Raw genomic sequence first — 24,869 nt, 5'->3', positions numbered from 1 at the left:
CAAGAACACCCACTCGAGACTCCTTGCTCCTCTGCTGTCACCTCTCTGTCCCCGACTGGGCTTTTTCCAGGCTGCACATAACTGCCCACAGTTATACCTTACCACACAGTCCTTTCTAAGCATGCACATTTATTCTTAAAGTGAAATCATTACACAGAAAACAAAAAAATAACCAGGCATGCTCATAAGTTTACCAGAGATTATCCCAATCTCCTACAAGAACTGTGGTAGCTTATCAAAATTTCAAACCCCACATAGGGGCTTTTCCTGTGGTTACAAATTCATGAACTTTTTCTCAGAACAAGCACCACCAAGAACAAAAACTCAAGGTCCCTTCCAGCCCTATGATTCTATGATTAATAGTTCATTCTTTCCTTTATACGGCATGGCCTTGATTTTGGCCTCAATTAGCAGGTGATCCCAAATAGTAGTTCTCTCCTGAGGGTGTAGCTTCAAAACATCAGGACCAGAGGTGGGAATCTGCATTCACCTCTCCCCAGGTATTTCCTAGGATATCCACTTAACTTTGTTGGTCCCCAGAGTTCCTCCTTCTCTGGTACATTGTTTAAAATATTCCTTTGAAGCTCATAACACTTCCCAAGGTTTACACTGGCCAGGTCTCCCTGCAAAGAAGTTACATACAGGCCCACAATAAATAAATAATCTTTGCATTTAATACAGCGGGCTCCAAAGATACTTTAAATTATTTCAGTAAGGTTTTTCCCCACACTAGGACAGCAATGCAAGTTGAATCATTTTAGCAAAGTGTGCAAGAGCAGAGGAAGATTCCAGAAAGATTCAATCAGATTTGTACAAGAGGGGGACGGCACATCAGACAGCAGTGACGATATCATGACTCTCTCCTTAAGTCCAAGAGCACATCAGCTTCACTCCAGCAAGACAGAAAAGTAACAAGGAACAATACCTATATCTGTGCATTGAACTATGGTGATAAGGCAGAGGTGGGCAAACTACGACCCATGGGACCATCCTGCCCAGCCCCTGAGCTCCCGGCCGGGGAGGCTAGCCCCCGACCCTTCCCCTGCTGTCTCCCCTCCCCCGCAGCCTCAGCACACCACACAGGTAGCACGGGCTGCGTGCCTGGCTCCGGCCAGGCAGCAGGGTCGCGAGTTTCTGCCACTCTGAGCGGCATGGTAAGGGGACAGGGAGCAGTCGGATGGGGCGGAGGTTCCAGGGGAGGGGGCGTTCAGGAGACAGGGAGCAGGTGGGGTGGATAAAGGGTAGGATTCCGGGGGGGGGGGGAGGGCGGTGGGTCCCAGGAGGGGGTGGTCAGGGGACAAGGAGCAGGGGGGGTTGGATAGGGAGTGGTGGTCCAGGGAGGGCGGTTAGGGGCTGGGGGTCCCTGGAGCGGGTGGTCATGGGACAAGGAGCAGGGGACATTGGATGGGTTGGGGATTCTGAGGGGGGCAGTCAGGGGGCGGAAAGTGGGATGGGGCAGATAGGGGGCGTGGACCAGGCTGTTTGGGGAGGCACAGCCTTCCCTACCTGGCCCTCCATACAGTTTCGCAACCCCGACGTGGCCTTAGGCCCATCCCTGTGATAGGGGAATGCCCAATGCCATTTCAGCTGGATAGCAGGGTCTCCTATAACGTGATTCCTTAGCGTGAACTGGACTCCAACACACCCATTACAAAAGGCAGTTGTGATCTAATAATATAGGAGAGCTTAACGCAGCTCAATCGGAAATTGTGACCTCATAGTAACTAAGCTGAAAAACAACAGATGGTACCAACTGAAGTTTGTGCTGGTGACTGGTAAGCATCAGAGACCCCTCCTTGGGAATACAGCCATACCAGCCATGGATCTGATCAGGGTGCAGTATCAGACTTTTATAGCTGCAGTGCAAGAAGCAAAAAAGGAAGAGAATTTTAAAAGAGTACAGGGATGTTTTCAAAGGCAACAAGTACCTTAAAGGAAATCTGCAACTAGAAGTAGACTCCACAGTGGAACCTGTGTGCTTATCACAAAGGAAAATTCCAGGGCCAATACATAAGGAGCTCAAAAATCTGCAGAGTATGGTATCATTACACCTGCAGAGGCCAGTACAGCCTGGATAAGTAGCATGGTGGTAGTAAAGAAATCATTAGGCAAATTACTCATCTGCACAGCCCCAAAGCTACTGAATCAGGCACTGAAAAGATGCCACTATCCATTGCCAACAAGTGATGACATCTTGGCAGAACTTTCCAAAACCAGAATCTTTACGGTCTGTGATATGAGGAACATGTTTTGGCACACAAGCCTGGATAAAGAGTCCAGCGTTCTGACAACCTTTGCTTTGGTTTCTACAGATTGCTGCCAATAGGCATAAGCCCAGCACCAGTAATGTTCCAGAGAAGATGCACCCAAGCACTGAAAGGACTGAATAGGGGTGAAAATAACTACAGATGATATCTTCTTTGTGGATAAAGGGAGCAATGACACCAGAAGTTGAATGAGACCATGACACAAAACTACAAGTTTTTCTACAGCAAAGCAGGAACACAAGCATAAAACTGAATGCAGAAAAAAATGGGACTCAAACAGAATGAGGTGACATAAGAACAACCATACTAGGTCAGCCCAATGGTCCATCTAGCCCAGTATCCGGTCTTCCGACAGTGGCCAATTCTAGGTTCTTCAGAGGGAATGAACAGAACACGCAATCAAGTGATACATCCCGGTTTGCCCATTTGCAGCTTATGGCAAACAGACATAAATTGGACGTCTGCTCATAGCAGAGGGAATGAAAGCAGATACCAACAAGTTCAAGGCAGTGAGAAACGTACCAACTCCAGGGTTGTGAAACGGGCATTCACATCATTCAGAGGAATGATAAGTTTCTATCCAAGTTCTGTCCACATGAGGTTGCAGTAGCAGAACAGATATGTTAGCTCACAAGGTAGGGTGTTGAAAGGAACTGGGCAGGTCAGCAACAGCAACCATTTGACACGCTGACACAAATGATAACGGATGCCAGTGTCCTGAAATGCTACCAGCCAGAAGAGCTGCTAACGTGCCAGGGTGATGCATCAGAGAAAGGAGCAGGTGTAGCTTTTTGCAGGAGCAGTCAACTCCTTATGTCAGCAGAGACCTGTCAGAGTTTGAACTGGGGTACACCCAAACAGAAAAATAGCTTCTGGCTGTGGTATCTGGCATGGAACAATTCCATCACTTTACCTATGGCCACCCAGGAAGAAAAAGACAATCATGGCAAAGCCCCTTTATAGCGCTCCAAAGAGAGTGCAGTGCATGCTGGTGCACCTCCATCACTACAAAGAGGAGATCAGATATTGTCCAGGACAATTACTGGTGTTAGCTGACATCCTGAGCAGGGCATATGTACCCACCAACAGTGAGCTGGGGGAAGGGAGATCAGGACATAGTACAGCATGTTAACGGATTCAATCTCCCAGTTTCAACAATGAAACTGATGGAAATCAAAGAGGCTATAGAAAAGGGTATCCAGCTGTAAGCAGTCAAGAGAGTGATACTAGCAGGATGGTCAGAAAACAGAAGCCAAGTACCAATCGGAGTTAGAACCATATATTCAAATTGAAGATGAGCAGCATAGAATCAGATTTTGAGGACAGAGTTGTCGTTCCTTGTTTATTTATGAATAAATCTCAAAGGACTGTTTTTGATATATCTGGAGGTGCAAAGAGACAAATAGGATCCTTTACCTAGGGGACAAGCTCGCAGAATATTTTGCTTCATGAAAAAAAGGATTCCAGCCAGATCTGGCTGAAAAAAACACTGGCAGGACTTTGGGGTGAGCTTTGCTCTAAAAGACATTAAAGTATCTAGTTAAATTGGTCTAGGTTCTAGAAAGCATGGTAGGATTTTATTTTATATACAACTATTTCTTTCCAGTATTTCTACTTCCTATCATTTGAATCTCTCCTCTTGGTTAAATAAACTTCTGCTTGTTTTCTCTGTAACCATATCAAAGTGCTGTGTGTTAAACAAAGGGGTGATTTTAGGTGAAGCTCATAAGCTGCAATGTACTGATTCTCGGGTACAGTGAATCTGTGAACACTGAGTGTCCAGTGGAACTGGGGCTGGACATACCAGGGAGACACTCAAAGTGCTCAGGAGTTGGAGTGTCCCTATCACTAACCTGCAGAGGGACAGCAAAGCCTGCGTAGGCTGAAAGAGGAGTGCTTGTGTTTCCTGTGGCCAGTGAAGTCAGGGAGCTGACCCACAGCAGGCACAGATAAGGCTCTCTCATGCTAAGGGCAGATAGTAACAAGATGTTTCACAACACTGGGTACCACAGGAAGAATCACAAGGATGTCATGCAAAAAATACCTGCCTCACACCATGGCATTGACAGCTGTCTTAGAAGGACTCAAGAGTGCGTTTACTTGCCAAGAATCAATACACAACTCTGCTCCTTGAACCCATTGTCTGATAACCACCAGCAGAAAGAGACTCTGTTACCACATGAGCTGCCCACCCAACTCTGGGAGCAGGCTTATTCACCTTCAAGGAAAAGCAGTATTTGATTACAGTGGACTGCTATTCAAATTTCTCAGAGGTCAAAACCCTGCCTGATTCAAGAAACAAGTCAGTGATTGCCAAAGTGAAGGCCCACTTTACAAGATAACAGCATTCCGGAGACTTTATTCACTGAAATCAGACTCCAATTTGCCTCAGAAGAATTCAAGGAATCTGTACACAAATGAGGGTTTGGCCACCACACCACCTCCCCAGTATACCTACAGAATAATGGTAACTTGGAATCAGCTGTGACAACAGCTAAGGAACTGTTACACAAGGCTGTTTCTTCTGGTTCAGATGCCTTGTCAGCATTTTTGGCACACAGGAATGCCAAAACAGTCCAGCACAGGCACTGATGGAATGAAGGATCAAAACCCTACTACACATGAGGGGAGATCTGTTGCAGCCAGAAAAGATGAGCACACTGCCAAGAGGAGATGGCTAACAATCAGAGAAAGCAGGCCCCAGAATACAAGGACCTACTGGCCCTGGACACAGGCACTTCTCTGAGGATCTAGCCCTTAGAGAGGCATCAGGACCGAACGAAAGGGGTCGTGAAGGGTGCAAAGACACCCAGATCATACAAAGTGAATACACAAGAGAAGTAAGTGATCCGAAGGAAGAGGAGGCACTTATGAGCCAGCAGACAACACCCAGAGAGAGAGCCTACAAAGATCATCACAGAATGGAGAGACAGAGGTGACAGGGACACAATTAGGTCACTCCCGGTATGATTACCTGTTGAGGAGACCAAACTATCTCAAAGATTATGTAACCAGATGAGTCTAGGGTAAAGATGAGACTCCAACTTGGCAACAAGCTAACAATCTCTGACCAAAGGGATACGGGGTGGGAGTCTGGGCATCAATTATTTGTTTTTAATGCTTATATTAAAATGTTTGTAAAATACGGAAGATATATCATGATCACTGGAATTGGAGTTAAAGGTCAATGTTCCCTGAAGGAATTGTTATTGAGGGGAAACAAGGAATATGAAGAGTTGGGCTGCAAGCAACTGACATGGACAGCGCAGTCCACGAGGTTTAATAAAGCTCCATTTGTTCAGCTTAACCTGCAATCAGCACTACTTTTTGCAAATGAAACAGACACCAGCGGGTCATACCAATTTAATTACATGGGTTTCTAACCTGATATAGTTAAATTGGTACAAAAAGCATGTAGACATGCTCTAAATCAGAATTGTATAGTTCTGATCCACGGTTAAGCCTTAGAATAAAGCAGTTTTCCCTTTTTGTGATGGATTGAGTTTAAGGGTCAGAATTACTCCCTAAATACTATATGAAAATGTTTTGAACTTCAGAAAACAATACACCAGCCAAATACTGTAGGTAGTCGGCCTTTCAGATGCCAGGGTTATAGGCAAAGGTGAGGACTTGGAATACTATTTTCAAAGAAATTGCCATAGGATCTTTACCTTACACTTGGGTAACAAAGACAGGGAGACATTCACTGTGTCTCATTTTAAGGATTACATCTTATTTTTAGAGCACAGTGGCACATTACTTAGAAATAAATCATAGGTCCTCAAAATCAGATCACAATCTAAACTAACTTAAAATTAGAAATTCTACTGTTACCTCTGAATAGCTACTTTAGTAAACTTCCAAGTGTAGACAAGCCCTTAGAATGGAAGTGTCCAGACAACTTTAACCACAACCAAGGCTATATGCATAATGAGATTATGATTTTGCAAACTGCCACATTGTGTTTTAAATATTGTATACTTGTGCTCCAGAATTTCACCTACAGTTTAAAAAATAGGTCACAATCCTTTTATGTTTGGAGACATAACCTTCAAAATGTGAAATGAATGTAACTGAATGCCTGGGTCTGCAGACAGCTTAAAAAAAAATAATGGCAGTATTAGCTGCTCCATTTATCTCAGTGGGGTGTTGAGTGATGTCCAATGAGGGTGATTTAAGTGAAAGCCTTGCTAACTATTTAACTGTTTCTTATTTTAACAGAAACATCAAGCTAATATACTTCATCACACAGATGTTTGATGGGTGCCAGATACTGGAACAGAGTGTGCAGCCAGTTAATTGCTGCCAGAATTTATTGGGGTGGAAGGAATGATGGATTCAAACCTCTTCCCATCAACATAAAGTCACCTCTGCCTCTACCCAAAAAGAGGAGGAAAAGACAATATGCATCTCCTTTTTAGTACTCAAAAAACAATCACTTCCTGCCTACTAAAAAGAAAAGGAGTACTTGTGGCACCTTAGAGACTAACAAATTTCCCAAACTTCAAGCTACTTGAAATACAGCAGTTTGAAGGAATGTGTTTTCAGTTCAAGAATGTGCAAAGAAAATTTGGGTACGACATATCATACTTTGAACTAACATCCAAGTACACAAACAGAGAATACTGAAGTGAGAGTAGTGTATTGACTAGGGCACAGCTGCACTGTTCTGGGATTTCTGCCACAGAATTTTGGACTAATGTACCACATAAGACAGCAAGCCTTGACTAGAGCAGTCCCTCAGGGCCTATCTTTAAGTATATGCACTTTTTTGACAACTGCTTCATAGAGAGACCGACCTTGTTGGTTCATTCACCCAAATCTACAGACACAACAAAAATAGTTTATGGCTAACTACAGACCTATAAAATATTTCTTCAACCGTGACAAGTTGAATTCCCTAAAAAGTGTAGCCTCTTCATTAAAAAAAACTATTGTTAATATAATACATGTGTAATCCACAGCTACTTCCTCAGGTAAGAAATGAATGGCTCAAAATGCAAAGCAAAACATTTGAAAGTCGGATTTTCCTCAATTACACCTGGGATGTTCAGTGAGTTTCAAATCATTTTCAGACCCAAAGTATTTAAATGCTTCTGTTTTCCATTCAGATGGTCTCCATGCTCATGGTAAAGTATTTGTTTGAATTACTCTACTGAGTCCTTCAATTAGGCAAAAACAGAAATAGTAAAGGAAACAGTCCATACTGATGGACAAGACTTGCAATATCTACCAGCTACAGCATTACAAAAATGGACAGACTTTGTAGAATTCCTCAGAAAACAGGAAGTCAAACAAGCAACATTAAATTGCTAGTAGCTTTTTCACATTATACAAAACACACACTTTACTACTTGTTTCCAAAGAAGTGTTAAAAAAAACACACAAAAGGTTTTTAGTTTTATATTTTAAAGATATATAAGTAAAATAGGATCTTCTCGTAGAAACATGGTATAGGGGTATGGCTCATACAAAAAGATACCTGGATTAGCGTAATGCATGAGTAAGGCTATGGCTGATTCATTAATGGAGATTGCAGAAGTCACAGAATCCGTGACTTCCAGGGACCTCTGCGATTTCAGCCCGTGGCAGCCAGGAGCTCCGGGGTACCGCTGCCAGGGGGGTACCCTGGAGCTCCCTGCCACTGCAGGGGGTACCCCAGAGCTCCCAGCCGCCATGGGCAGTGGGGGCCCCTGGAGCTCTGAGTCCCCGCTGAGTGGGCGCCCGCACTGCCTACCTGCTAGAGGTGGTGTGGGGACCCCACCGCTGAGCTCCCCATTTTGTCATGAATATGTTTAGTATAAGTCACGGATAGGTCACAGGCGTCTGTGAATTTTTCTTTATTGCCTGTGACCTGTCCACGACTTTTACTAAAAATATTCGTGACAAAATCTTAGACTTACGCATGAGACTGGCTTAAGTACAACATGAACTACTTCCAAAATGAAATTAACTCACAATTTCTTTAAAAGGCCAACAGTAAAGTTAGTGACACTATGCCTTTTAGCAGAAACCAAAAGACGACATAGCCAAGGAGAACACAAACATAGAGCACATAATAGGGTATGGATCTGGAAAATAAGGTATACCCTTTTTTCTTAAGAACATCCAGTGATGAATGGGGATGAGAAATTACCACAAACCTCGAATGAAATTCCAAATGAACAAGGGTGCAGCAGCAGTAGTCGAGTGATTTGAGAATATGACAGCAGAAGGAAATCTACAAGTACCAAAGAGAGGAAGCAAAGTACAAGTTTTTGAAGATTTCCGATAACCTTAAAGACCTGGGCTCCATAGAAAACTAAGGAATTCCACTAACATTTTAGACCAGAGGTGGGCAAACTACGGCCCACATCCGACCTGCAGGACCATCCTGGCCAGCACGGATAACCCCTGGCCCCTCCCCCAGGAACAGGGAGCGTTGGATGGGAGTGCAGTCCTCTGGGGGTGGTTAGGAGCAAGGGTCCCAGGAGGGGGCGATCAGGGGACAAGGAGCAGGGGGAGTTGGATGGGTTGGACTAAAACTTTAGTGTGTAGAAAAGGTTTGCTATACTTTGACATGTGCTAACCTATCTTCAACTTGATTGAAGTACAACAAAAACTAGATTTTTAGAATGCATTATTTAGAACTTTAGCTAACACCCCACTCCCAGCTACCACATTAAAAATGTTATCCTATTCAAAATAAACCATCAGAGCTAGCATGTTCTGTAACATTGATACAGCCACACAAATCAGAGGGCCTGCAAACACTTACATATGCTTAACTTTAAGTACATGTGAAAGACTTTGCCTAGAAGTACAACTTTTGCATCCAATTATAATGTTCTAATTAATGCAGTATAATCCTCTCGTAGTGCGTACATAGATATATCTGTATTAAACCAGTAGAGTAGTATAGCTATTCTCTTGTGGGAACAGAAATAAGTTATACCAGTATAAATAAGCCCACTCTAGCATGTTTACCTGTGTAACTATTAAGGAAAAAAATAATCATACTCCTTAAAAGAAATAGTTATATCAGTACAAATCTGTGTGTAGACCCGGCCTAGGTGTTTGCAGAATGAGGGCCACAGATTTGAGTTCATCAATATTGAAGAACAACACATTGTCATCAGCAATTGTAGCTAAAACAACGTAAGGATCATTAAAGTACACAGAAACAGTAAAACAGGTCAGAGCTCAACTTCCTGCAATTATTGACCAACTTCAACATCATGAGTAAGAGAAAGCACTGCCAGGCAAGAGTCACTAAATAACTAGGATTATCTAGAAGCATTAGAAACAACAAAAAAGCAGCAGGTACCATGCATTTTGGATTGCATTTATATAGACTAAACTCTTAAGGAGGTTACATAATTTTTTAAGAGAACTTATGTTATAAAGATATCATCACAGGAAGGCCAATAGCACATAGCTTATTAGGATTAGTAGCTGTGGCTGGGAAGTTTAGTACCTCTTTTCCTCTTGACTTCCATAAGTGTGTGTGTGATTAAAGCTTGGGAGATTCCTAGGTTAGCAGGATGTGCCTTGGCTGTTTTAGTACATTAAGGAGATACACATAATCCATCATGTAACATAATAATGAAATAATACTTTAGTCTGTTTCATTTGTTCATATAATTGCTCTCCTCCCTAAAACTTATTTAAGTCTTTATTAAGTAAAACTTCTCCTGATTAATAATGTAAGCCCCAGAGCTAGGTGGCTTGAAAGGAAAAGCAGCTCTCCACTCTCAGTAGGAGAATAAAGAAACTAGCGGAAGTGTTAAAGTTAGAATTGGTCGGGAAAAAAATTGATGGAACCATTTCCCATAGAGAATGCCATTCCAGAGTCAAAATGTTTCATAAAATTGTGACAAACTTGACATTAAAAATATTGGAATAAAGCATACTGATTTTTTGTTGTGAAATGACTCATTTTAAAAAAAAATGAGTTTCATATCATAATGCAAAAGCAAAGCTGATATAAAAGATGTTGATTTTGTTGAAACATTCTGTTCCAATTAACTAAGATTTGGGGGGGTAATTTTCGTTTGTGGAGAATTTAAAAGTTTTCCATGTTGTTTCTAATCGGAATGAAAACAGATGAAGACGTTTTTAAATCCTTTGTGATGTCCCCTGCACAACAGCTCTAGTTAAAATTGCTAGTTATACCCTTCTAATTTGGTTTCAGAACAGTGTGCACACACAGGGGTGAATTAAACACTAATCAGTAGTCGATAACCTGGATGGTCTTCCATTCACATAGAATAATCCTAGGACAATATGCTGTCTGAATCCAAGGGGAACCAACTTTACCAGTTTGATTGCAGGGGTCCATAACAAAGCAATGGATCACCTGACAAGGGAGATGAAACCATTGGGAACGGTCATCTGACACAGAGGGACCAGAACTTCATACAAGGAAAGCTCTTATAAGCCATTATAGAGACCAGACCAGATGTTAAGGCTGTGCAGAAGAAGGATAAAAGGAGGGTCCCTGGGACCCTATAAGGATACTGACCAAAATCCAAAGAGTTGTGAGGAAACTGAGGCAGAATTTACATGCAGGTATTGTAATTTTTCCACATATCTATATATTTCTTGTGCTGTCTAAGAATAAAGCCGTGAGGATGTTTTGAAATTCCTTTGGTAAGTCTGCATGTTACTTGCTTTCACTGTCACATAGACTGAAAGGGAAAACAGTAACTCAGAGGATCCACAACTTCAGTGGAACTATGGAAGGAAATCAAAGCACAGAGCTACTGGGGAGACTTGGGGGAGCTGGTAACTATGGCCCCAGTCCTGCAAGATGATCTATACAAGTTGATTTCCATGCCCATGCAGTGCCCCATTGACTTCAAGGGGCTGTGTGCAAATGGACCCTCACACCTGTGGAAAGCTCTACAAAGGCCGCTGGGCTCTGCTTGGGGACAGAGGTCCACTCATACAGATCCATTTGCAGGATTGGGGCTCTCATTTCTACAATTCATTACTTTCTATTACTCATTCATCTGAGATGCCACATCGTAAAATTACTATGTTTCTTGTGCAAGACATCTACTTCCTTTATAATCTAGTTACTAGGAAATTTAGCTATTTAACTTGTTCGGATCATCTCAAAGGACACAAAGGAGAGATATATTAAAAAACAAATATCAAGTGTACACTAAACGATGAAATCTGTGAAATAAGAATACAGTCACAAAAGCATCAGCCATTACAAGACAAAAAGAAATAAACTGAACATTTCCCATCACTTAACAAAAGCGTAACACCAATGTCTTTAGCAATATTAACATTTAGGGAACATGCACATTACAGCCTGTTACAAATTTCTAAAAGTAAGGTGGTATAGCACAACACATGTTTCAACTTAGCCTTGTGTAGCTGACAAGTATGTTAAGGCATGAAATCATAGCATAAAGTTAAGTTATAATTCAAGGCAAAAGCTATTTATGTCATCTAAGTATTATAAGCCTTGGAAATAGAGGTATACTTTAAATTGGTAGATGGAACATTTTCAAAAATAAGGAGGCATCAATATCCCCTTTATAGGAAAAGTCTTCAAGACTTGGAAAAGAGTCTGCCAAAAGCAAAGTAGTGTGAAAGTAAGAGTTAAAAGAGAAGGACTGTATACCATACAAGTCACTCATTAAAGAGTATTTCTGAATTACTTGTTTTCCATCAAATGTTTTAAATGCAAGGAAGAAATAAATAAATGCCATAATGTTTCTAAAACATGCTAGCCCATTTTCTTTTGATTTCCTATATTTAGATACTTACAATGCTAAGGAAAAAAAACAGATTTACTCTTTGTAAGGTTCAGTACATACTGATATGAAGCTAACAGTATCTAAGCTCTTCATTAAACTCCATTATAATTATTAAAAACATAACACCTCATCATCCTTAAAGCAAGGTGATTATATTCTGAGAGGTAAACTGTTCGCTGTTTCTTAGGGGTCTTCACATACATATATTTAATTTACAAATAAAAAGGATGGGGTTTTCCCCTAACTACTAACTGAGAATGCAACATAGGATTTTAAAATTAAGCTACACTGTTTTCTTCTCACACATCACCACAAGTGACACCTGGTAAATCCTACAGACTTTTGTGAAATTGCACAGATGGATCTAGTTAGAACTTAGTAAACAATACTGTTTGATGAAGAAGGAACCGAATCCAAATCACTCTACAAAAGCACTCTGCTGCATTAACAGGAGCAAAGAGCAGAAAAACCTTATTTTTTTGTCAATGAATACACACAGGAAACTGATCCACTGGTTATAAATGTGTCATTTTTACAGTGTCTTTTTTTCAGACTAGAACTTTAAGGCCAAACCTTGCTGTTCTATTTATAGCATTCCCACTTACATTGTGAATGTGGCTCTACTACTGTGTCAGGCAAGAAAAGGGAACAAGATAATCTAAGCTAGACACTATTACTGTTATTATTATTATTATTACTATGTTCCATACAACTCAAATATTCAATACCATCATTTAAATCCTCTTTCATTAATATAATTTATTGTGGAATAATTTTCCAATTTGCAATTTCAGCATAGGATAGTTGTGAAAAACATCAAGACCAGAGTTACTTGAATCTTTGTTAGTGACAACCCAGACTGCTAAAGTAAAAAGCCATGGGCGATAACAGAAATATAATCAGAATTGCAGAATGGAGTGTAACATTGGACTCTCTCCTCCGACCCTACGCTACCAGCACTCCTAGCTATCTTCGAGACACCACCGACTTCCTGAGGAAACTACAATGCATTGGTGATCTTCCTGAAAACACCATCCTGGCCACCGTGGATGTAGAAGCTCTTTACACCAATATTCCACGAGCTGTCAATAACAGTATCCCTGATGAGGCCACAGCACACCTGGCGGCTGAGCTTTGTGACTTTGTCCTTACCTACGACCATTTCAGATTTGGGGACAACTTATATCTTCAAGACAGCAGCAATGCTATGGGTACCCGCACGGCCCCACAGTATGCCAACATTTTTATGGCTGACTTAGAACAACTCTTCCTCAGCTCTCGTCCCCTAGCGCCTCTCCTCTACTTGCGCTACACTGATGACATCTTTCTCATATGGACTCACGAGAAGGAGGCCCTTGAAGAATTCCACCTAGATTTCAACAATTTCCACCCCACCATAAACCTCAGCCTGGACCAGTCCACACAAGAGATCCACTTCCTGGACACTACAGTACAAATAAGCGATGGTCACATAACCACCCCACTATACCAGAAACCTACTGACCGCTATATTTACCTACATGCCTCCAGCTCCATCCAGGACACATCACACGATCCATTTTCTATATCCAAGCCCTAAGATACAACCGAATTTGCTCCAATCTCTCAGACAGAGACAAACACCTACAAGATCTTTATCAAGCATTCTTAAAACTACAATACCCACCTGGGGAAGTGATGAAGCAGATTGACAGAGGGAGACGGGTAAGCAGAAGTCACCTACTACAGGACAGGCCCAACATGAAAAATAAGAGAACCCCACTGGCCATCACATACAGCCCCTAGCTAAACCTCACCAGCACATTATCAGCAATCTACAACCTATCCTGGAAAATGATCCCTCACTCTCACAGACCTTGGGAGGCAGGCCAGTCCTCGTTTACACACAGCTCCCCAAATGGTGAAGCAAATACTCACCAGCAACTACCCACCACAGAAACACTAGCCAAGGAACCTATCCTTGTAGCAAACCTAATTGCCTACTCTGTCCCCATATCTACTCTAGCGACACCATCGGAGGACCCAACCACATCAGCCACACCATCAGGGGCTCATTCACCTGCATGTCTACTAATGTTATATATGCCACCATGTGCCAGCAATGCCCTTCTGCCATGTACATTGGCCAAACCGGACAGTCCCTATGTAAAAGAATAAATGGACACAAATCAGACATCAGGAATAGTAATATACAAAAAGCCAGTAGGAGAACACTTCAATCTTCCTGGACATTCTATAACAGATTTAAAAGTAGCTATACTTGAACAAAAAAACTTCAGAAACAGACTTCAAAGAGAAACAGCAGAACTAACATTCATTTGCAAATTTTAACACCATTAATTTGGGCTTGAATAGGGACTGGGAGTGGCTGGCTCGCTACAAAAGCAGCTTTGCCTCTCCTGGAATTGACACCTCCTCACCAATTATTGGGAGTGGACTACATCCACCCTGATCGAATTGGCCCTGTCAACATTGGTTCTCCACTTGTGAGGTAACTCCCTTCTTGTCATGTGTCAGTATATAATGCCTGCATCTGTAATTTCCACTCCATGCATCTGAAGAAGTGGGTTTTTTTTACCCACGAAAGCTTATGCCCAAATAAATCTGTTAGTCTTTAAGGTGCCACCGGACTCCTTGCTGTTTTTATAACAGACTATTTCAGTGAATGCGTTGTAAAGACAAAACAACTTGTTTCAAGTACTATGGGCTAGATCAGGGGCAGGCAAACTTTTTGGCCTGAGGGCCACATTGGTTTTCCAAAATTGTAACAGCCAGGTGTGGCCTGGCCCCCGCCCCCTATCCGACCCCCCCTGCTTCTCACCCCGATGCCCCCCCCAGGACTCCTGCCCCATCCAGCCAGCCCTGTTCCCTGACCGCCCCCAGAACCTCCCACCCAACTGCCCCCCACAGCCCCATCCAACCCCCCCCTCCTTCCTGATTGCTCCCCTGGGATCCCTGCCCTCATTCAACCCCCCTGTTCCCCGCCCTCTGACCGCCCCAATCCCTATCCACACCCCTGCCCCCTGCCCACCACCCCAAACTCCCCTGCCCTCTATCCAACCCCTCCTGCTCCCTGCGCCCTTACCGCGCTGCCTGGAGCACCAGTGGCTGGCGCCACTACAGCCACGCCACCCAGAGCACCAGGAGAGCCAACCGTGCCACCCAGCTGGAGCCAGCCACGCCACTGCGCAGCACAGAGCACGGGTCAGGCTGCGGTTCTGCAGCTGTCTTGCCTGGAAAGAGCTCTCAGCCCTGCCGCCCAGAGCATTGCACCAGCGGTGCAGTGAGCTGAGGCCGCAGGGGAGGGGGAACAGCAGGGGTGGGGCCAGAAGCTAGCCTCCCAGGCCAGGAGCTCATGGGCCAGGCAGGAGGATCCCACGGGCCCTCTGAGCTAGATCCACAAAAAGACTTAGCAATAGCAATGCTCAACATTACAACAGCTAACTTTTAGGAGCTCTGCTGCCAAGTGAAATCTTTAGACTTGAGTTAGTCACCCAGCCTCCCTGTACCATCCACTGGGAGAGTTAAGCACTTGAGGACGGGATTCACAGAAGATAACATACTGAACGGGGTGCTGCCCTAGACATCAGGAAATGCTGAGGAGCGGAATCTAAGCCCCACTCCTCAAAGGCAGTTAGGTACCTAAGTCTGGCCCAGAGTTAGTCAGTCTATGGCCCGCGGGCCGGATCCGGCCCATGAGCTGTTTTAAGCCAGCCTGCAAGCCGCGCCAAGCGACTCGGCCCCGCTCCGGCGCTCCAGCCAGGGTGCTGTGTCAGGGGCTGCACCAGACAGTTTTGACCTTCTCTGCAGACACTGGGTCAGGGGCCACACCATGTGGCTTGGCCCTGCTCTGGCTGGGGAACTGGGTCGAGGGCCACACCAAAAGGCTCAACCCCAGCCGGGGTGCAGGGTCAGGGGCTGCAAAATGCAGCTCCCAGAAGCAGCGGCATGGCCCCACTCCAGCTCCTATGCGCTCCAATGGGAGCTGCAAGGGCGGTGCCTGCAGAACCGCCTGGCCGCACCTCCGTTTAGGAACCGGAGAAGATACATGCCACTGCTTCCAGGAGCCACTTGAGGTAAGTGCCGCTTGGAGCCTGCACCCCTCAACCTCTCCCCACGTCCCAACCCCCTGCCCCAGCCCTGATCCCCCTCCCGCTCTCCAAACCCCTCAATCCCAGCCCGGAGCACCCTCCTGCACCCCAAACCTCTCATCCCCAGCCCAGAGCCTGGGCCCCCAGCCAGAACCTGCACCCCTTCCCACACTCCTGCCCCAGCCCTGATCCCCAGAGCACGCTCTTTACACCCCAAGTTCCTCATCCCCAGCCCCACCCCAGAGTCTGCACCCCAACCCCAATTTTGTGAGCATTCATGGCCCACCATATAATTTCTATTGCCTGATGTGGCCCTCGGGCCAAAAAGTTTGACCATCCCTGGTCTGGAGTGATTATCTCCACTCCAGATTCATAGCCATGAATCCATTCCTGGAATTAGACACCTTAACCACATCTCATAAGCACACACACACGCGCCACAGAGAGAGAGCACAAGCAAAACCTCCACTCCATTATAGTCAATAACCTGGTGGTCAAAGCATTTACATGGGATGAGGTAAACATGGGCTCAAGTCCCTGTTCTTAAACAGACAGAATGGGAATTTACAAATAGGTATCCCACATTGTAGATGAGTACTCTAACCACTGAGCTATTGGCTATGTATGTACATACGCATGCACACATCCACTTCAAAAAATTCCCAATCTGCTCACACCTGACTGTCCTGGACTGGGCCTGATCCAGTCAACATGCCATGAAAATGCCTCCCAGATCAGATCCCACAGGCAAAACAGACTGAGGAACACCTAATTTGAGAATCCCAGTGGGGCTGTGAGCTGCTCAGCAACACCAGGATTTATGTGGCTTTGTGCATTCACACCAGCAGAAATTTAGCCACCACAAGGAACCTCCAAGGTTAAACAGCAACTGCGAGGCAGTTTTAAGGATCTCAGAGAATGCCTAAATGTTGGACTTAGGCATGCCTAAAGTCCCTTTGTGGGGTCAAGCCCTGTGTGTCTTATACAATAAAAACTACGACTTGTAAGATAGCTTGTTTTTAACGGTGCAATGGGACACTAGATGGGGAGGGCTCTGGTTTACTACAGAGAATTCTTTCCCAGGTGTCAGCTGGTGAATCTTGCCCATGTACTCAAGGTCTAACTGATCACCATATTTGAGGCTGAGAAAGAATTTTCCCCCAGGTCAGATTGGCAGAAATCCTAGGGTTTTTTCACCTTCCTCTGCAGCATCGGGCACAGGTCACTTGCAGGTTTAAACTAGCGTAAATGGTGGATTCTCTGAAACTTAAAGTCTTTAAACCATGATTTGAGGCACTCACTAACTCAGCCAGAGGTTAGGGGTCTATTACAGGAGTGGTTGGGTGAGGTTCTGTAGCCTGCAATGTGCAAGAGGTCACACTACATGATCATGATGGTCCCTTCTGACCTTAAAGTCTATGAATCATTGATTATACAAATTAAGTCAAACACTCTGATTCCCAATAATATAAAAACAAAACAAATTATATATTTCTTCAAGCTTCATGAGCTATCAAATAATTTTTAAAATCCTTTTCTCTCAATCTTCTACTCTAGCACTCTTTCCAACAGAAGAATTGTGCACAGTTGTCTCTGATATAAAACTGTTCTCATAAATTCAGTCGATGTAAGGGAACACTTCCGCACAGGACTGAGGGAAAAGAGGGCTACAAGCGCTACACAAAACTCTTAATATAGACACGTATGTATTACTATCTTTAAAAAGATGGATTGAAACAAATAAGTAGTCTTAAGTGTCTATTTAGGGTCAGAGTCCCCTTTTTTATTTGTAATCTGATAGTCAAATCCATAACTACTACATGTTAAAGACCATCAGCAAACAAATGGAATAAGGAAATATAAACACTGATATCCATATTGTTGTTTAGTGTACTTAACACAATTCTTTGGCTTTAATTACTTTTGTATACATGAAAATTCTTGAGCTGCTGAAAGATTATTGTTACTGAGCTTCATAGAAAAACTGCACAGGAACATATTGAAAAACTATTTATGTATCACTGAAGTAACCCAAATTTAAAAAACAGGAATCTTAAATTTAAGTTTTGCTTTCAACATACTAGAGTAGGTGAGGGAAAACACAGATTTGATGTGTAAAAGTAATCAGTTTCCACAAAGTATCCACATTATCATCATTGTTCTGATTTCATTTATTAAATTTTCCATGTAAGAAGTGTTATTGGCCTGTCTCTATGTTATAGGGACTGATCACTTAAAAATTCACTGTGGAGACAGTTTACCAGTTGTCCAGATAAGTGACTGTTAAATTACAAAGTTTAGTTTGGTCACTTCAACCTAATTGCTACAGCAGTCTTTTCACATTGATAATGTTTTCTGAAAACAAGAAAGATATTCTACAGGAATTCAGTTAATATTAGAAAAACATTCTGTGTTCTCTTCAATTAAAAGTGTGAATTAACTGCCCCAATTATAAAACATGTAAAACAGATGATAAAATTATAGGCCCCTTATAAATGCTTATAATTACAAACCTCTAGCAAGTAATTAGGTGTTAAAGAATCTGCATAAGTAAGGATCAAATATGTCACTAATATTAAGTGTTTTATGAAACAAAAAAATAATTTCCTCAACAATCTTATCAACACAAGACAGTTCTTCAAATAAATCAATTTGTAAAATACTTTGAAGAGGTACAGTGCTATATATGTGATAAGTATTCCTACTATTTGGCACATGTTCCTTTTCCAATATATTTAAAATAAGAAATGTGGTTCTAAATGGATGATGTGTTAAACATGATTTGTCTTCTCCCAGTCAAGATTTTTTCCCAAAATAAGACAGTGCTTGAAGAAGTCAAGTGTCACCAAGACTGTATTATTTGTATTTCATAAGCAGTTATTCAGAATTCACTAGTTACAATGGGATCTCATCTTTCTTTTCTGACTCCTGTTTGTTAGCGGTTTCCTTTGGAAGTGGAACCACCCAACTATTAAGACAATTTGTTGTTGCTTACAAAAGTTTAATACTTTTTTTAAAGCAACCAATTAATGATCCTCCTAAATGTGAATGAGTATAAAAAATCTGAACACAGTTATTGAAAAAATAAATGTTAAGAAAATGATACAAAAGTTCTGCTATATCAACACTTACATTTAAGACTTTCAGTTATAAGTGTAAAAAGAAAAGGAGTACTTGTGGCACCTTAGAGACTAACAAATTTATTTGAGCATAAGCTTCCGTGAGCTACAGCATCTGATGAAGTGAGCTGTAGCTCAGGAAAGCTTATGCTCAAATAAACTTGTTAGTCTCTAAGGTGCCACAAGTACTCCTTTTCTTTTTGTGAATACAGACTAACATGGCTGCTACTCTGAAACCAGTTATAAGTGTATTACTACAAGTAAGTAATGTTTCAAATGTCAAATTAGCAGTATCTGTATTTAAGGCTATCAATGTGTCAACTAGTTTTTAATTCTATTATGTATTACAGTAGTGCCTGCAATGTACTAGGTGCAGTACAGACATACAGGGAAAAACAACCCATGCTCCAAAAAGTTTATATTCTAAAAAGAGACAAATGAAGCTAAGAATGGAGGCAAAAAAGACAACATACAAGTAGTGTGTGTATTTCATAAAGCATACCCTTTACTTTCAGCTGCCCTGCCTCCTCCACATTAGATGGCTAAATTGTTGGAGACATCACAGCAAAGGTGAGGTCATAAGGAGGATTCCAACTGAGTGGAAATTTCACACTTTAAAATCTAATGTATTTTACTTTCTTTGCTGCTTAGTTATGGCACCAAAAACCTGTATACATGATACAAGTCAGCACGCAACATGCAGAAAAGAACTACTGTGGAAAACTGGCACCCTTTGAGGTGGTTTCTATTATCTATGAAACAGCAAATTAGGAAATATTTAGTAATATGGCAACTAAAATGAGATTGCAATTTTTTGAAAAGTTCAAGTCCATTTACCTTTACTACTCCAGAAATAAAGATGACCAATAGAAAAACACAGTTAAAACAACTTTGTTTTAAAAACAATACTACACACAAACTATTATTCAATGTATTTTGTGATTGACTTGGAGAGAAGAGGCCAAGGTGAAAACGATTAAACGAATCAGAGTAGCCCTATAACCAAAAAAAAAAAAAACACTTCTGCAAGTTACACTGCAACGAACATCTGTCAACTTTTCTTAGCTATGTGAACTTCTTAGGATATTTACAAAGTTTGCAAGAGTTTCCAAGTCATTTATAGCCAGTTTAAATGCAGCTGGAAACTAAACTCAGAGAAGTGACTTCATAACTGAAAGATCATCCTAGCAGCGCTTGGCCAGCCTCCCCAGAGCTGCCGTTCAGAGCACCTCACCTACTCGGGGAAACACGGTGTATCCCAGTGGGGCACAGACCGGAGCTCGTAACAGCTGCTCGGAGCCTGGAAGACACCATCCTCGGAGGACACTAGCTATGAACCAGCGGTGCCCGGCGTCGGGCTGGAAGATGCTGATCAGCTTCCCCTGCCCGCCTCAGAGCCCCCCAACCTCGGACCCCCCCCCCACCTCGGGACCCCGCCCGCCAGCCCCCGCCCCTCGCACGGGGCCGCCCCTCGCGGACAGCGGCCAAGCAGACCGACCCGGGGCCGGGCAGCCTCCCACGAGGCCCCCTACCGCCCACACCCCGCAAACTTTCGCCCCGGCCCCAGCGCAGCGGGCGGCTCCCCGGGCAGCGTGCCCCCGCCCCCGCTCGGTACCTGCCGCACCATGGGGCAGCGCCGCCCCGCTGCTCCCGGCCCGGGGCGCCTCTCTCCCGCGGGCCGCGCCGAGCAGGTGCCGGGCTCCCCGCACGCGACCAGGAAGCTGCGCCGGACTCCGCACCACGGACCCGCTCCCAGCGCCGCCGCCGCCGCCGCCTCCCCGCTGGGCTCGCCCGGCTGCGCCCGCAACTGCCCCCTAGCGGCGCCCGCGAGCCCCGGCCCGCCGCTCGGCAACCCTCGGCCGCTGCCGGAGGGGGGAGGGGCGCGGGCCGAGTGACCTCACGGGGTGGGGGGGGTGGTGCTCCACCCACACACACACACCCCCCCCCGCAAGACGCGCCTGCGCAGTGGAGCCGCCCCGCGCCCGCAGCCTGGGGAGGAGCAGGTGGCCGAGGTCCGCGCCGGGCCGCGCCTGAGGCCGGGGTGCCAGGGGCTGGCTCACGCCGCGGGGGGGGCGGCCCCTGCCGCTGCCCGCTGGGGTGTGAATCGTCCTTTTGCCCCGGCACCACCAGGTCCCCAGGGTGCGTCGAGCTCTCCGCTTGCAAACCCGAGTGCCTGGGAGCGGCCTCGGGAGGGGCGCCTAGTGCAGGGTTCACCCCGCAGCTGGTGCTGGCAAAGGACCGCAGGGTAGCGTCCCCCCGCGGCTCACGGTTGCCGACTGTCGAGTCACGCCAAGGCCCTCGCCCTGGCCCCTCCCCGGCCCTGCTCGCCCTCCCCGACACACTCTCAGCGGGCAGGGGGTTGGGCTGCACGGCGGGGGCGAGGGGCACCAGCTCTGGGAGGGGGCTCAGGGTTGGCAGCTTTCCACTCGCTCAGAGCCAAACACCTTTGCCCCACCCCTGCCCTACGCGTAGAGCCCCCTGGCCCCTCCTCCAGGGGCAGCAGGGACCTGCCGGCCACGTCTGGGAGCGGCACAGGGCCAGGGCAGGTAGGGAGCCTGACTTAGCCCTGCTGCGCTGCCAGACTTTTAGCAGCCTAAAATCTCCTGGTTTGGTTTAAGTAGCCTCCGGGAGATAGAGCCCGATTCTGGGAGACTCCCAGTGAAACCCTACCTCAGCTTGACATGAACTAAGCGGTCCTATAGACTCTCTAGGGGCCCAATTCCACAAAGTATTTAACTGCATGCTTACATCTGGGACTTTCTTTGACTCAGTCTCGCCGCCCCTTGTATGAAATCTATGTCTTGCTTATGGATGTATCATGTATTAACATCTTGGTGCTCAAAGTTTAGGATCTATCCAATCTCTGTACTACCTGACTTGCTATACAGGTCAATAACCTGAGCCGTCTTACAGACTCAGACTTTAAGGCCAGACAGAATCATTGTGATCATCTAGAGTGATCACTTGTGCATTAGAGGCCACAGATCCTCACCCACCCACTCCTGTAAGAGATCCAGAATCTCTGAGTTACTGAAGTCCTTAAATTTTGTTTTAAGAGAATCCACAGTTTACTCTAGTTCAAACCAGCAAGTGACCTGTGCCCCATGCTGCACAAAAAGGTAAAAAAAAAAAACAGGGTCTCTGCCAATCTGACCTTGGAGAAAATCCCTTCTGATCCAAAATATGATGATCAGTTAGACCCTGAGCACATGGGTGAGACCCACCAGCCAGACACCTGGTAAAGAATTCTCTGTAGTAACTCAGAGCCCGCCCCCTCTCTCGTCCCACCTCTGGCTGCTGGAGATATTTGCTGCTACTGTAGCAGTTGCAGATGGGCCATATCCCATGGTAGGAAACTTTCTCATATCATCCTCTCCTTGAATGTATCAAGCTCAGTCTTGAAGCCACTTAGGTTTTTTGCCCCCACTACTTCCTTTGGAAGACTATTTCAGAATTTCACTCCACTGATGGTTATAAACCTTCCTCTAATTTCAAGCCTAAATGTATTGATGACCGGTTTGTTCCATTTGTTCTTGTGCCAAAATTTGCTCTTAACTCCTCTCCTTCCCTGGTATTTTATCCCTCTGATGTATTTATAGACAGCAATCATAGCTCCCCTCAGACTTCGTTTGGTTAGGTAACCAAGCCAAGTTCAAGTCTCCTCTCATAAGGTAGGTTTTCCAGTCCTCTGATCCCTAGTAACCCTTCTCTGTACCTGTTCCAGTTTGAATTCCTCTTTCTTAAACATGGGAAACCAGAATTGAACACAGTATTCCCAATCAGAGCGGTTTAGATTGGAAATTCAGAAAAACTTCCTAACTGTAGGTTAACAAACACCCATCAGAGATGATCTAGATAATATTTAGTCCTGCCATGAGTGCAAGGGATTGAACTAGATGACTTCTCCCGGTCCCTTCCAGTCCTACAGTTCTATGAGGTCTCATCAGTGCCTTGGATAATGGTGGTACCGCTTTCCTATCTGTAGGAGAAATATCTCTCCTGTTGCATTTTAGGATTGCATTAGCTGCATCACGATAGCAGTTCATAGTCCTCCTGCGATCAACCACTGCACCCAGGTCGTTCTCCTTCTCTGTTGCTTCCAACTGATAGCAAAGATGCTTGTTGTTAGTCTCAATGACCTTGCAGAATTAGATACATACAGTCAGTGCAAAATCCTGAGTATAAAGTATTTTGATTTTGTGTGAAATATCACAATCTCAAAGAGATCTGACCTTCCTTTGATTGCTCATTCTTCCTTAGATTGCTCATTCTATTCAAAAGCGGGGTTATATGCTCTTCAGCCATGCTACCAGGGTAGACAAAAATACCCCAGCACACCGTGCTCGCAAGCTGTCAATCAATGCACAAAGGGATGCATGCCCTGGCCCTACATGGGGCCTCCAGTGGGGCCACCCCAGAGATTCATGTATTGGCAGGATTGAGCCAGACCTAGGAACTTCACTACATGATGCCTGGTGCGATGCCATGAACCATGGTCACTCTAGCTAGAGCAACAGTCCCCAGTAGATTATGTGGGTTTGATGAGTAAATCCAGCCCTATCCAGGAAAGTTAGGTGTATGCTTAATTTTAAACACAGGCTTGAGTCCCATCTGCATCAGTGGATCAAGGCATAACTAGAAAAGGCAGACAAAGTTTGGGAGGGAATACAGAGGAACACAGATGAGACAGGATTAGCCCAAGGTCACAGAGTACTGTCACATTGTCTCTGGGTACATGTGTATGAACTTAATTTAAAAATGTCAGTCACTTGACAAATGACAACCAAAACTAAAAAAACTCAACCCCATGTGCAATGGCAAAATATTACATTCCATCGTCGAAAGCCTGAGTAAATAGTTGGACTCTACACCACGCAACAAACTATAGGACTGTGGTACTATAGGTGGAAGAAAATTCTACAATTAAGCAAAGTTCATTGAAAATATGTTCTTTTTACAAACACATGAATTGTCACACATGATCAGATCAGGGGTCCATCTAATCCAATAGCCTGTCTCCAACAGAGCCACTCCTTCTTTAGAGGTCCCTTGTGAAGGACAGGATTCCCTACTATAATGCACTTTTCTGCTGCCTTTAGAAAAAATTGAACCTCCTTAAAATAATACTGTGTACTTTCTGAAGTACTCAAAGTACTATATAAACATAAATTAATTGAGCTCCACATCTTCCCTTAGCAGTAAGGAAGTAACATACCTATTTTACAGACAGATGAAGTGAAACACGTATTAAGAGTCAGAATATAATACTTTTATTTATGTAGAGTAGTACCCTGCACCCCAAGCAGTCTACTGAAGTCCATGGGACGACTGGTGCAGTAACATTCTATTCAATGTAAGGTATTCACAACCTGACTCTGGTACCAGCCATTTTCAGGATACAGGACTAGATGGACCTCAGGTCTGATTCAGTGTCCTATCAAACTGCAGCAGTATTATTGGACAATTCTTTCATTACAAGGCATGCTGGTCTACCTGGAAGAAATTTGCACCAAGTTATAATCCTTCCACCTGCAAAACTTAACATCTGAAGTACAGAGCTTTCAGCCTGATCAGTTGAATATTAAGATCACACAATCCATTTTTCTCAGTTGAACAAGCTGTTGAAAGACCAAGGCT

The 24,869-nt window shown here is 44.3% G+C and overlaps 1 protein-coding gene across 4 annotated transcripts in view; it reads right to left on the bottom strand.

Moving 5' to 3' along the window:
- The window catches only part of PTPN3 (protein tyrosine phosphatase non-receptor type 3), a 268,650-nt gene extending 247,650 nt beyond the window's left edge, over nucleotides 1–21,000 (bottom strand). For 2 of the 4 annotated variants that reach the window (XM_048839333.2, XM_075125561.1), the window contains exon 1: nucleotides 20,848–21,000. The gene's annotated coding sequence lies outside the window, so the exon portion shown is untranslated. Of the gene's footprint in view, nucleotides 1–20,466; nucleotides 20,604–20,847 lie in introns of those variants that run through there. The other 2 variants (XM_048839334.2, XM_075125560.1) reach the window with 2 other exon arrangements.
- Nucleotides 21,001–24,869: the final 3,869 nt, after the last annotated feature.

Source organism: Caretta caretta, chromosome 2 (genome assembly GCF_965140235.1).
Source record: "Caretta caretta isolate rCarCar2 chromosome 2, rCarCar1.hap1, whole genome shotgun sequence".
Classification (NCBI taxonomy): Eukaryota; Metazoa; Chordata; order Testudines; family Cheloniidae; genus Caretta; species Caretta caretta.
Note: the sequence above shows the minus strand (reverse complement) of the source record. Positions and strands in the feature narration are given on the sequence as shown.